The sequence below is a fragment of the Anabrus simplex genome, chromosome 1 (genome assembly GCF_040414725.1).
Source record: "Anabrus simplex isolate iqAnaSimp1 chromosome 1, ASM4041472v1, whole genome shotgun sequence".
NCBI classification, from domain to species: Eukaryota; Metazoa; Arthropoda; class Insecta; order Orthoptera; family Tettigoniidae; genus Anabrus; species Anabrus simplex.
The window spans coordinates 1,014,201,436-1,014,215,153 of record NC_090265.1 but is presented as its reverse complement, the minus strand read 5'-3'; positions in this window follow the sequence as shown (position 1 = coordinate 1,014,215,153).

Genomic DNA, 13,718 nt, shown 5'->3' with positions numbered 1-13,718 from the left:
TGAAGAGAGCCGGCCCCATGGTGTAGGGGTAGCGTGCCTGCCTCTTAGCCGGAGGCTCCGGGTTCGATTCCCGGCCAGGTCAGGGATTTTTACCTGGACCTGAGGGTTGGTTCGAGGTCCACTCAGTCTATGTGATTAGAATTGAGGAGCTATCTGACGGTGAGATAGCGGCCCCGGTCTAGAAAGCCATGAATAACAGCCGAGAGGATCCATCGTGCTGACCACATGACACCTCATAATCTGCAGGCCGTCGGGCTGAGCAGCGGTCGCTTGGTAGGCCAAGGCCCTTCCAGGGCTGTAGCGCCATGGGGTTTGGCTTGGTTTGTTCTTTAAAGAGATTTGCTAAGAGAGGCAGATGTAAGGACTGTGGGTGTGGGTGTGGGTGTGGGTGGGAACTAAGGAAGATGAGGGCAGGGATAGCGAGTTTGAGCAAGATAACTGGACTTACAACAGAGAACAAGAATGAAGATAGGTTTCCCTCAATCAATGCACAGGATTCGCTAGGTAGGCAAAAGGAAGGGGAAAGAAGGGGAGAACTTGTGGAAGACAGGTGGGCTAATATTTTAAGGACAAGGAATACGAGGGCTAAGGGTTTTTCTCAGGGAGTGGGCCGAGCAGAGCTATCAGTGAGGTATCGGTATAAGTCATTGCAGGTAGATCAGCAGAGGGAAGATGGAAATCAGGGAAGTGTTACAGAGGAGGGGTGGGGCAAGAGGAAAGGGAAACAGAATAGGAAGAGGGCCGTGGAACATGATAGTAAGAGGAAAAGTAGGTTCTGCAGGCATCACGGAAGTTAAAGGAGACCAAGAGAGGAGGGGATCTAATGAGAAGGGTGTGGTTGAGGCTCTGGTCATGGGTGACTCAATTGTTAGGCATGTAGAGGAAAGGGAACCAGGGTAGAAAATTATCCAGGAATTGGATTAAGGCAGATGTTGAGGAAAATAGAGGATGAGGATAAGAAGAGGATGGTAATTTTCCACGTTGGTACCAATAATGTAAGGCAAGGAGGAATAGGTACTACTGCGTAAAATAGTCAGGGATGTGTGAGATCTGGTTATGGCAGAATAGAAGAAGTTTAAGGAAGCAGAGATTGTTAACATTGGGATAGTGTGTAGGAGGGATACTAACTGAAGAGAGATTGGGGATTTAAATGAGATTATGGAATGGGTATGTGTGAAATTGGGAGTGAGATTTGTTGATCCTAATGTGTGGGCAGGATCTACATTCGAATGGCCTTCACTTGAACTGCCCTGGTATATATAAGTTAAGGGGTTTGTTTATGGAGGTACATTCAGGGAAATGGGGTGGACTAGGGAAAGGTGATGACAGCACAGGAAGTCAAAGAGAAAAAGAGAAAGAGAGAATAGGAAAGGAATACATATAACAGGACGAACACAATGCAAGGTCATTGCGGGAAGAGGAAACAACAGAAATAGGATAAGAGGACGAACATGGAAACCCGAAAGGACAAGGACAATCACCACATCTTCATACACTGGCGTCTTCAAATATGTAGGCTCTCTTTTCATCAGTCCCACTTCTTCTAAATCCATCTCTTTTCAGTCTCCAACAAGCTCGTTTCTGCTTCCCAGCTTCATCATGAGGGCAGACATCAACATTCATTGAGGAGGCATCTTGACAGATCTTCAGTTTTGATGTGGGATAAGTCTAGGATAAGAAGAAAGCCAGATAAGTATGGGAAAAAGGAAGAAACATTAGATAAAGATAAGTACAGGTGGTAAAGGAATAGGAACACAGGACAAGCACAAAAGGAGAAAAGGTTCCAATGAGATAATAATAATAATACAAGTATAGGAAAGGAACAACAACTTCACTTCAAGTCAGAGTGAAAAAGAGAGAGGAATAAGAATATAAAATTGTTAGTGTTAAACTGTAGAAGTATTGTAAGGAAAGGAATAGAATTAAAAAAATGTAATTATATTTACCAGATATTGTAAAGAATGGCAGGAGGCCTGGTATGTGGTTGAAATGGTACATGCAGCTCATCTCCATTGGGGTGAGCCTGATAAGAGCTGCACCACCTCAGGATGAGGACACGAGTTTACCAGATATTTTAATAGGACTTGAATCATGGCTGAGAATGATCTTATGGATACGGAAAATTTCTCACAGAACTGGAGTGTTTCTCATAGAGACACATTAGGAATGATATGAGGGGGAGTATTCATACTGGAGAAATATGAGTTTGAGAGCTTATGAAAAAAAAGATGAGAAACATGAAATTCTAAATGTTAGATTTATTGCTGAAGATAATAGGCAACTTGCTATTTTGGGGTGTACAGACTTGGTAAGGCGGGTGCTGACACTGATGCTAGAGAGAAAAATAAGCAACATTTTCACATCATTCATAGCAGGGACTGGCTGCACAGTATATCCAGTTCTTTATTCTATCATTTATAAATGAGACATGGTGCTAATAATACCAGATAAGTTCTAAGGAGAAACTGAAGTGATAGATGGTAGAGTAGTTGAAGCACTATCTGATCCTGTAATGATTAAGAGGGGGGTTCCACAGAGCAGTATTATTGGAACTTTATGTTTTCATATATGAATCGTGTAGTTTCAAAAACCCCTATCTCCAATTTTCACGAAAATGGAGATAAATATTGATTTGATTTTGCTGTGGGCATGTCCACCGCTGTATACTATTAGTACGCATCAAAACCCGCTCTAACAGTTCGAAATTCAATGTCAAAGTACGGGGCTATTTTCATATTCCACCATCTCCAACGCCTTGCGCTCGGCGATAGATAACATAACCCGCCATCTCCGCCGGCCAATACGAAGGCAATACGTAACCATGTGTTAGGCACGTGAGGAGCTCTTGGCGCGACAGTGAGGAAGCATTTGTGTTGACACAGTGTCGTGTATTGTCTATTACTAATGGATTCACCTCATAAATGTATTGAGAAGTGTAGCCCTGGCAAGGGTAGGAAGAAATTACGTAACGAACAGCAGTGGAAATGTAAGGAAGCAAAAATATCAAGGTATGTTTTCTTATAGTAACATTATGTTATTACGTTCCTCTCTTGTGAGCATAATTGTAGAACTGTGTCAGAAACTGCACTTTTAGAATAAGCTTTAGAAAACATGTATTGCTGCATGAAGTCGGCACGCGGTGTTGTGCCGGATCGGTCGTTCTCCTGTCACAAGAATGGCCGCAGTTCGAATCTCGGCCAGTGCATGTTCGATTCCTGAAAGCCCGTACCATTGTGGCTTTGTGCAGCTTCTGATATTACATTCTATGGTCACGTTGAGAAGCGAACTTCCCTTTCATTTTCGATGCAGGCCATTCATAAATACCTATGATATTTTAGTAAACATACATATTCTATCACCTATCTCCAATTTTCACGAAAATGGAGATAAAGATTGATTTGATTTTGCTGTGGGCATGTCCACCGCTGTATACTATTAGTACTATTATTGAAGCTGAGTTGGGGGAAGATCAATTTGGCTTCAGAAGAAATGTAGGAACACGTGAAGCAATCCTGACTTTACGTCTGATCTTAGAGGATCGAATCAAGAAGGACAAGCCCACGTACATGGCATTCGTAGATCTAGAAAAGGCATTCGATAATGTTGATTGGACCAGGCTATTTATGATTCTGAAGATGATAGGGATCAGATACCGAGAACGAAGAATTATCTACAACCTGTATAAAAATCAGTCTGCAGTGATAAGAATCGAGGGCTTTGAAAAAGAAGCAGCAATCCAGAAAGGAGTGAGGCAAGGCTGCAGTTTGTCCCCTCTCCTTTTCAATGTTTACATAGAACAGGCAGTAAAGGAAATCAAAGAGAAATTTGGAAAGGGAATCACAGTCCAAGGAGAGGAAATCAAAACCTTGAGATTTGCGGATGATATTGTTATTTTATCTGAGACTGCAGAAGATCTCGAGAAGTTGCTGAATGGTATGGATGAAGTCTTAGGTAAGGAGTACAAGATGAAAATAAATAAGTCCAAAACAAAAGTAATAGATGAATATTGTTACTTGGGTAGTAAAATAACCAACGATGGCAGAAGTAAGGAGGACATAAAATGCAGACTAGCACAAGCAAGGAAGAGCTTTCTTAAGAAAAGAAATTTGCTCACTTCAAACATTGATATCGGAATTAGAAAGATGTTTTTGAAGACTTTTGTGTGGAGCGTGGCATTGTATGGAAGTGAAACATGGACGATAACTAGCTCAGAAAGAAAGAGAATAGAAGCTTTTGAAATGTGGTGTTACAGAAGAATGCTGAAGGTGAGATGGATAGATCGAATCACGAATGAATAGATACTGAATCGAATTGGTGAGAGGAGATCGATTTGGCTAAATTTGACGAGAAAAAGAGATAGAATGATAGGACACATCTTAAGACATCCAGGACTTGTTCAGTTGGTTTTTGAAGGAAGTGTAGGTGGCAAGAACGGTAGGGGTAGACCAAGGTATGAATATGACAAACAGATTAGAGCAGATGTAGGATGCAATAGTTACGTAGAAATGAAAAGGTTAGCACAGGATAGGGTGGCATGGAGATCTGCATCAAACCAGTCAATGGACTGATGACTCAAACAACAACAACACATATTCTCGTAAGTGAAAAGGGTGTTTATTAGACAGGTACTCGTCGGCTGGACCTCCTGTCACACCAATGTGCGGCCATAAATCCAAGGCCTACCAGTGCGGAGATATTTCTTTGTTGGATGGGAAGAAGTTTCATTCGGTATTCTACTCTACAGCATCAAAACTGCAGCAGGATAGTTTCATTATCAAGCATGTTTCTTGCATACTAGTGGCAAGACGCAGGCCGAGTAACAGTATCAGGTCCGGAAAAGCTCACACATTCAACTACACTATTCGGAAACGGGATGGAACGATGGCACCAGTTTGCCGAGAAGCATTTATGGGAGCTCTCCTACTGAAGAAGGACAGAATTCAAGGCGTACTAAAGCGTCATTTTGAATCTGGGGGAATGCCTGTGGAGAGAAGAGGGGGAGACAGAAGAAGCTATGCCAGTAAACCAAAACATGAGCCCATCTGTAAATTTATTGAATCGTTTTGTGCTAAAGAGCCGCACTACTGCCGTACCAAGTCAGCGGCACGTATGTACCTGCCATGTGAACTAAATATCAAAGAAATGTGGAGACAATAAAATGCCACTGTTGAACCTGAATTGCAGGCAAAGCACGCCTTCTTCAGGAAGATCTTGAATCGTAACTATAATATTAGTTTCGGAAGTCCGAAGACTGATGATTGCTCAACTTGCTCACAACTAGATGAGGAACTAAAAAATTGTACATCAGAACATGCAAAAGTTGCCCTGCAGACCAAGAAATGAGTCCACAAGTTAAAATACAGTGCATTCTACGAATATTTAAGAGAAGAAGATGAGTCTATTCAGTCTGTTTCCTTTGATTGTCAGAAGAACATGCTATTGCCCAAGCTAAATGACCCAAGTGCTTACTTCAGCAGGCAAATAAATGTTTACAACTTCACTGTAGTGTTTGGAAGCTCTAAGACGTCACTGACACACGAAAATGTGATGATCTATTCATGGAATGAAGCTGACTTTCGTAGAGGTGCAAATGAAATTGCAAGTTGTTTGTTTCATGCTCTCAACAGCATTGATCTGTCACAAAAAAACTGTTCTCCTATTTGCAGATGGATGCGGAGGACAAAATAAAAACAGTATTCTTGTGGGTATGGTTAGTAAGTGGCTTCTATATGCACCAGTGAATATGAAAGAAGTTGAAATTTACTTTCCTGTAGTTGGTCATTCGTTTTTACCACCCGACAGGGTGTTTGCACGTATAGAGAAAGTTATCCTTAAGCCAGAGGTATACAACAATATTTTCAGTGGACATGGGAAGCTTCTCCAGCCTGGTTGTAAAGTACCAATATTTGACTGGAAGACTGCTGTTCGACATGTTTTGAAACCTGTCGGCTCATGGCATTTTCAGTTCAGTCCTGCGAAAAGAATTTGTCTAAAAAGGAAGAAAAGCAATATATTGGTACAAGGGGAAGTTGCTTACCGTTGCACATTTGGCCAGCCAAAGAGTGTGATAAAGAGAGGCAAAACCTTTTCTGGACTGGTTCCACAGTTAATCGAAAAAGGCAATGTTCCATTAAACAATGCAAAAGTGAAGGATGTGTGCAGATTGGTTGAGAAACATTATGGGGCTAGATGGAGGGAGCTTGCAGATCTCCAGTTTTATGTTTCGCTGGAAACACGACAGGCTGAACATCGTTGCAGTATGACAGAAGAGCAAGAGGAAGAAGAATACTGTGAACCAAGAGATGATTCCGTGTCCTTGTTGTATTAGATTGCAATAATATGATTATGTTTTTATTCTTCAGAGACAAAACCATTCCATCTCAATGAACATTTAAACATTTAAACATTTTATACTGTATTTCATGTTTTCAATTCGTTTTCCATCTCAGTGTGCTACATAGATGTTAGTAAGTGAAGTAAACAAAGTTTCTTTGAGCATTAAACAGTAAGGGTATGTTTGCAATATCCATGTTTACTTTCAAACCCCGCCATGTCCACCTGTGACTTTCAAAACCCCCTATGTTCTAGATAAATATTGCCCTAGTACAAAAATGTAGAGATGAAATTGCATACATTTTGTGTATTTTGTTCAATATGAGCTAATTAAAGCAAAAGTAAAGAAAATGTTAAAAAGGAGTGTAAAATGCAGTCATGGCAGTTTTTTGCCCTTCCTGAAAAATTTATTTTCTTGGAGATAGGGGTTTTTGAAACTACACGACTCATATGTAGTTATATATGTATGTATGTACTGTATGTACATATACATGTATGTTCAGTCCTCAGCCCGAAGGCTCGTTGGATCCTCAACAGCTCCACCATTAGGTGTTATAGATGGTGTAAGCATCAATGAAGAGGTGTACTAGGGAAATGAGGAGTAAGATGGTTTCCCACTGCTTTCCTCATTGGACCAGAAGTTGCTATCACATATCAGTCTGCCAAACCTACTGATATACATGTCCCAACTGATCCTATAAGCAACATTTTCACATCATTCATAGCAGGGACTGGCTGCACAGTATATCCAGTTCTATCATTTATAAATGAGTAAAGAACTGGAATCACAGATAAAACTATTTGCAGATGATGTTATACTATGTAGAGTAGTAAATGAGTTGCAGGATTGTGAGCAACTGCAGGGGGACATCGACAGTGTTGTGAGATGGACAGCAGACATTGGTATAATGGGAAACAGGATGAAAAGTCAGGTTTTATGTTTTAGTTACTGTATTGATGGTGTGATAGTGCCTCATACGGGTCTAGAGGATGGTTGCTTAGTTGTACAAAGGGCACTAGGAAAGTTCTGCAATACGCTAAAACGGTTGGTTGGACACCCTTGTTATGGTGAGGGATGAAAAGAGGGGCGAAAACTGGTCTAGAAGACAGCAAGGCACGACCTTCAAACCAGTTGTTACCAAGCAGTGGGATTGAAAGCAAGTTAAGATGTCAGTGTGGTCTAAAGGTGAATATCGCGCAATTATCTGCTACAATTTTGCTCGAGGATTAACTGTTGATCAGTGCCTGGAGGAAATGACTCCTGTGCTCGAGAAAGACTGTCCACATCAGACAACAATTTTCTGCTGGTATAAAGAGTTCCAGAGGGGAAATTTTGGGGTTGAAGACGATCCTCGTTCTGGGCGACTGTCTGAATCAGTGACTGAGGAAAACATTGAAGCTGTGAGGAAAATGTTGCAGCAGGAGAGGCGGTTGACATAACGGCAGGTAGAAGAGACCTTCCACATCCCTGCACCAGCTATTCATTCAGTTCTACACAACCATCTCCATGTTAGAAAGGTTTGTTCCCTTTGGGTGCCCCATTCACTTTCAGAGGGACAAAGGGCACATCGAGTGAAATGGTGCCAAATAATGCTAAAACAGTTTGAAAATGGGACTTCACGTAACGTCAATAGCATTATTACAGGTGACAAAAATTGGCTTTATTATTACGATGTCCCAATAAAATCCCAGAACAAGGTATGGCTGTTTGAAGATGAGGGTACTCCTGTGACTGTGTGAAAGTCAAGGTCAGTAAAGAAAAAGATGATTGCAGTATTCTTCACTAAACGGGGCATCCTGACTTGGGTTGTGCTAGAAACACAAAGGACAGTTACTGCGAAGTGGTACAGTGAGACTTGTCTGTCTCAGGTCATCCAGGCTCTCAAACAGCTCCATCCAAGGTCACGGCTCAACACTTGGCTCTTGCATCACGAAGATGCTCCAGCACATCATGCTAATGTAACAATGGATTTTCTTGCCAGATCAGGGTTGACTGTGCTTGATCACCCTCCTTACAGTCCTGATCTTGCCCCATTTGACTTCGCACTCTTCCCAGAAATGAAGATGAAGCTGAAAGGGCGGCGTTTTGCATCCGACGAGGAGCTTCTGGCAGCATGGGATCAAGAGTGTGAAAATGTAACTGAAGAAAAGTGGCAGAGTTGGTTCGGTGACTGGTTTTGACGTATGAAGAAGTGTACTGAGCGTGGTGGAAATTATTTAAAAAAAGTCTAAAGCATTCATTCACACTGCAAAACTTTCCTAGTGCCCTTTGTACTCCTCTTAAAATAACAATCACCACCACCTCATGGGGATCACTGTAAATATCTAGGTCTTAATATAAGGAATGATCTTCATTGGGGTAATAATATTGACATTGTTAAGAAAGGTTACAGATCTGGTCACGTGGTTATGAGGGTATTCAGGATTGTAGTAAGGATATAAAGGAGGGGACATATAAGTCTCTGGAAGGACCCCAATTAGAGTATGGTTCCAGTATATTGGATCCAAAGGATCCAAAGGAAAGCAGCACGATTTGTTCTGGGTGATTTCCAACAAAGGAGTAGTGTACAAAAATGTGCAAACTTTGGGCTGGAAAGATGTAGGAAGGAGGAGACAAGTTGCTTGACTAAGCAGTATATTTTGAGCTGTCAATGAAGAGATGGCATGGAATGACATTAGTAGACCAATAAGCTTTAGTGGAGCTTTTTAAGTAGGAAAGATCATAATATGAAGATAAAGTTGGAGTTCAAGAAGACAAATAGGGGCAAATATTCATCTGTAGGATGAGGAGTAAGGGATTGGAATAATTTATCATGGAAAAATTTTGATAAATCTTCAAGTTCTTTGAAAACATTTAAGAAAAGGCTAGGTAGCCAATTGATAGTGAATCTGCCACCTGGGCGACAGCCCTAAATGCAGATTATTTATGAATGATTGATGATTGAACATGCCTACAGTGTACATTTATGTAGAGTACATCTGGACCTACACCATGGTCGGAGTATGCGGAGAGTCAAACCATTTGGGATCCGATTAATGGCGTTCTACTGTATTCTAAATGTATTTTCAACAACTCTTCGGGCTCTTGATAATCTGCTTCATAGATTTCATAAGGTAAAATACAAGTAGAAATGCATCATTTCCAACAATTAAGCATCGGAAGGTAAGTTAAAAGAATTTGAAAAGCGGCGAACAAGGAAGTGTCTTGAAAAATGTCCCCATCTGATCCTCTTCCTTTAGCTCCAACACAACTAAAGTGTAAGCAATAACCACTGTTGACTAACCCAAGTAGCACAACACTGTAATTACTTCTGAAATTATTGAAGTATTCTGAACTACAGTACTTCCAAGAGAAGCTTTTATGTCATGTTTTCCATCAGTGGCCTCTATGCATCCCAAGAAGTTCCAGCTTTTTCTGAAACCATATTCAATACAAAGGTCGATCAAATATAAACAGGATTTTTGTTCCTGAACATCAACAGTTGGTAGGACTGGCCCTGCGCTTCTGCTATGCTTAGGCAGGACCATTAGGAGTGGGGAGAGCATGCTGTTAGATGTTTCCCGCCATTTCGTCAGTAATGCTCACGATGTCGGAGCGTCAGGTGCACCCCTCCACAGCATAACACATAATTATAAAATTTCTTGCTCGTGAAGGAGTTACAGCAGTGGAAAATTACCAGAGATTGACTGCACAGTTCGGTGATCAAACATTGTCAAGGATGCATGTGTTTGCCTGGCATAAAAAAAAGGAAGGATGCGAACGTGTGGAAAATCAGCAACACGATCGCCGTCCTCGGACCAGCATGACAGACGAAAACATTTGTGCGGTTAAAGACATTATTGACGACAATCGACAGGTGAGAGTATCAGAAATTGCAGAAGAAGTTGGAATCAGATATGGGAGCTGTCAAGCAATCATCACAAATGACCTACAGCTCTGTAAAGTGTGTTCCAGGTGAGCCCCTCGCCTTTTGACCGAAAATCTGAAGTTGGAGGGTGGAGGTCTGTCAGAGACTTACAGCAAGGTTTGTGGAAGAAGGTGATGCATTTTTGAGTCGGATCATCACCTGCGATGAAACATGGGTCCACCACTACACTCCCGAATCCAAACAAGCCAGTAAGGAGTGGCGGAGGAAAGGGGAGGCAACACCAGTGAAAGCCAAGACTCGACTGTCAGCTGGCAAGGTTCTAGCAACCTTTTTTTTTTTTTCGATCGGCGAGGCATTTTGCTGATTGATTTTTTTCATGAGTGACGCACAATCAATGCTGCTTACTACTGCGAGCTGTTGAACAAGGCGAGGGTTGCATATCTTCGCAAAATATGAGACCAACCGATTCGACAGGTCATCCTCCTCCATGACAATGCGGGCCCCATACTGCAGCTCTAATAACTGTCTCAAAGCCCCTTGTGGGTGGGGGCGGTAGAATAACACCCATGGTAGCCCCTGCCTGTCATAAGAGGCAACTAAAAGGGGCCCCAGGACTCTGAACTTTGGAGCGTGGGTTGATGACCACGGGGCCCTCAGCTGAGCCCTGGCATTGCTTCCACTTACTTGTGCCAGGCTTCTCACTTTCATCTATCCTATCTGACCTCCCTTGGTCAATTCTTGTTCTTTTCCGACCCCGACGCTATTAGGTTTGCTAGGGCTAGGGAGTCTTTCATTTTCATGCCCTTCGTGGCCCTTGTCTTTCTCTGGCCGATATCTTCATCTTTCGAAGTGTTGGACCCCTTCCATTTTTCTCTCTGATTAGTGTTAAATAGAGGATGGTTGCCTAGTTGTACTTCCTCTTAAAACAGTAATCACCACCACCACCTGTCTCCAAGCTACAGAAAATGCACTGGACTACACTTGATCATCCTCCTTACAGCCCGGAATTATTGGCCTGCGATTTCCATTTGTTCGGACCACTCAAAGAAGCTCTAGGAAGGCGGTGATTTGAAGATGACGAGAGTGTGGAAGACTTTTTGTGCAATTGGCTGGTGACACAACCCTGTTCTTTTTATGATGAGGGCATCAAAAAGTTGCCCATTCACTGGGACAAATGCACTTCCAAAGCAGGAAACTATGTGGAAAAATGAATAAATTGTAATTGCCTTGTGTTTTTCAATAAATGAATTTAAATAAAAATAAAATCCTGTTTATATTTGATCCCCCCTCGTATCTGTCTAGTCCAAGGAAACTATGTGGAAAAATAAATAAATTGTAATTGCCTTGGGCTTTTCAATAAATGATTTTAAATAAAAAATAAAATCACATTTATATTTGATCCCGCCTTGTATCTCTCTAGTCCAAGGCCATGTCTCGATTGATTCCTTTGTTCCTTCTGTGTGACAGGACCACACTTTTTGGCAAGCATAAACTGATGTGGAGAACCATTAATAGTGTAATTACACAAGCATTTCATGCCCATGGGAATGTGGCATTACTCATAACAACATACTTCACTTCAATATTTTACTGTTAAAGTCCTTCAAGATCTACTCCCATCTTCCCATCCTCTCACTCTTAGAGATTCTTTGTACATCATCTGATGTTCAAGTCTAGGGAGCTCTTCTTTTCTATTCTCTTCTTTCTTCTACATAAATCCCATTTACCCCAGAGAAGTGTCTTAGTTGCATTAGTAAATATTATTGTCGTTTGAGTCATCAGTCCATAGACAGGTTTGTTGTAGCTCTCCATGCTACCCTATCCTGTAGTGTAAAACAAAAGCTAAAGGTTTCCACCTATTCAATACTATTTGTTCTAACCTTAAAAAACTAGTTTCGGTCTTACCAAAGACCATCATCAGTCAAAATCAAAGTTACGGAAAGGCATAAATATACATATATATGCCAATGACACTGCATCTCCTGCTCTAACACCTGCAGAACTACAACAGTCAGTCAACTGCTTTAAAACTGCATGTGATCACTTTGGTCTTGCCATTAATGCAAAAAAAAAAAAAAAAAAAAAAAAAAAAAAAAAAAAAAAAAAAGGTACTTGCACAACCTGCCCCAGGATTAACACTTCCTGAGTTCAGTATTTCCATCTTAGACACAACACTGGAACAGGTTGATCACTTTTCATATCTTGGAAGCATCTTGTCTAAACGGTGTACCTGTGAACAAGACATTGATAAAAGAATTGGAGCTGCTCATGCAGCATTCGAATGGTTAATTTACAGAGTCTTCATGAATAATGACCTAAAACTGCATACCAAACTCATGGTGTACAAAGCTGTTGTCATTTCCACGCTGCTGTATGGCTGTGAAACTTGGACACACTATCAGCGTGATATCAAAAAACTTGAGCGCTTCAACCAACAGAAAATGAAATTCATCTTGAATATTAAGTGGGAGGACTATGTGACCAACATGACAGTTCTCAACAAAGAGCAGCTAAATAGCATTGAGGCAACAATCATCACTCATCAACTGAGATGGTTAGGGCATGTTCACCGCATGGGTGATACCAGGCTTCCCCGCCAAATTCTTTATGGTGAACTTCGCTCCGGCAGTAGACCTCATGGAGCCCCTCTTAAGCGTTTTTGGGACCAGCTGAAACACATCCTGAAGACAACTGGTATAGATACACAGACACGGGAAGAAAGTGCTGTGGACCGCTCTCTGTGGTGGAACACTACATCCACCGCTGTCAACTTGTTTGAAAGAGAACGCTGCAGACATCAAGAGGCCAAGCGACAAGCAAGAAAACTTCGTCAATTACAACCCCGCCCTCCTCTACCCATTCAGTGTGATTTGTGTGGGCGTATGTTTTATGCCAGGATTGGTCTGTTTAGTCATCGTAAACACATCCATAAACTGAGTTGAACTGGTCAACATATGCAGAAAGAAGTTACATATACTTGGATCAAGTTACAGCCGACAATGACGATACTTTGATTACTTTGTTTCATGGGAACATGGCATTACTCATAACTCATGCTACTACATTAGCATGCAAATTTATGCAAACACAGTCATTTCTAAGAGTAATTATAACTAATGTTGGCAGAATCAAGTGCTCCTGTTTTCAAGTGAAGTGCTCTGTAGTTGTATAGCAGCATTATTGTTAACATTACTTGGCATTATTGGATGTTCTTTATAACTCAGTAATTAATTGAATGTCTCCAGGTAAGGTTGTATATGTTTTCAGTATTGTCATGTTACTGTACTGCAAAGTAAGTTTGTATATTATATATGTATATTCATGTCTTGCCTTAACTTTGATTTTGACTGATGATGATGTCTGGTAAGACTGAAACTAGTTTCAACAAATATATGTAACATTTTAAAGGTTACAACAAATACTATTGAATAGGTGGAAACCTGTAGCTTTTGTTTTATACTATATTGCTCTTAAATATGGATCAATATGAAACTTATTATCTATTATACCCTATCC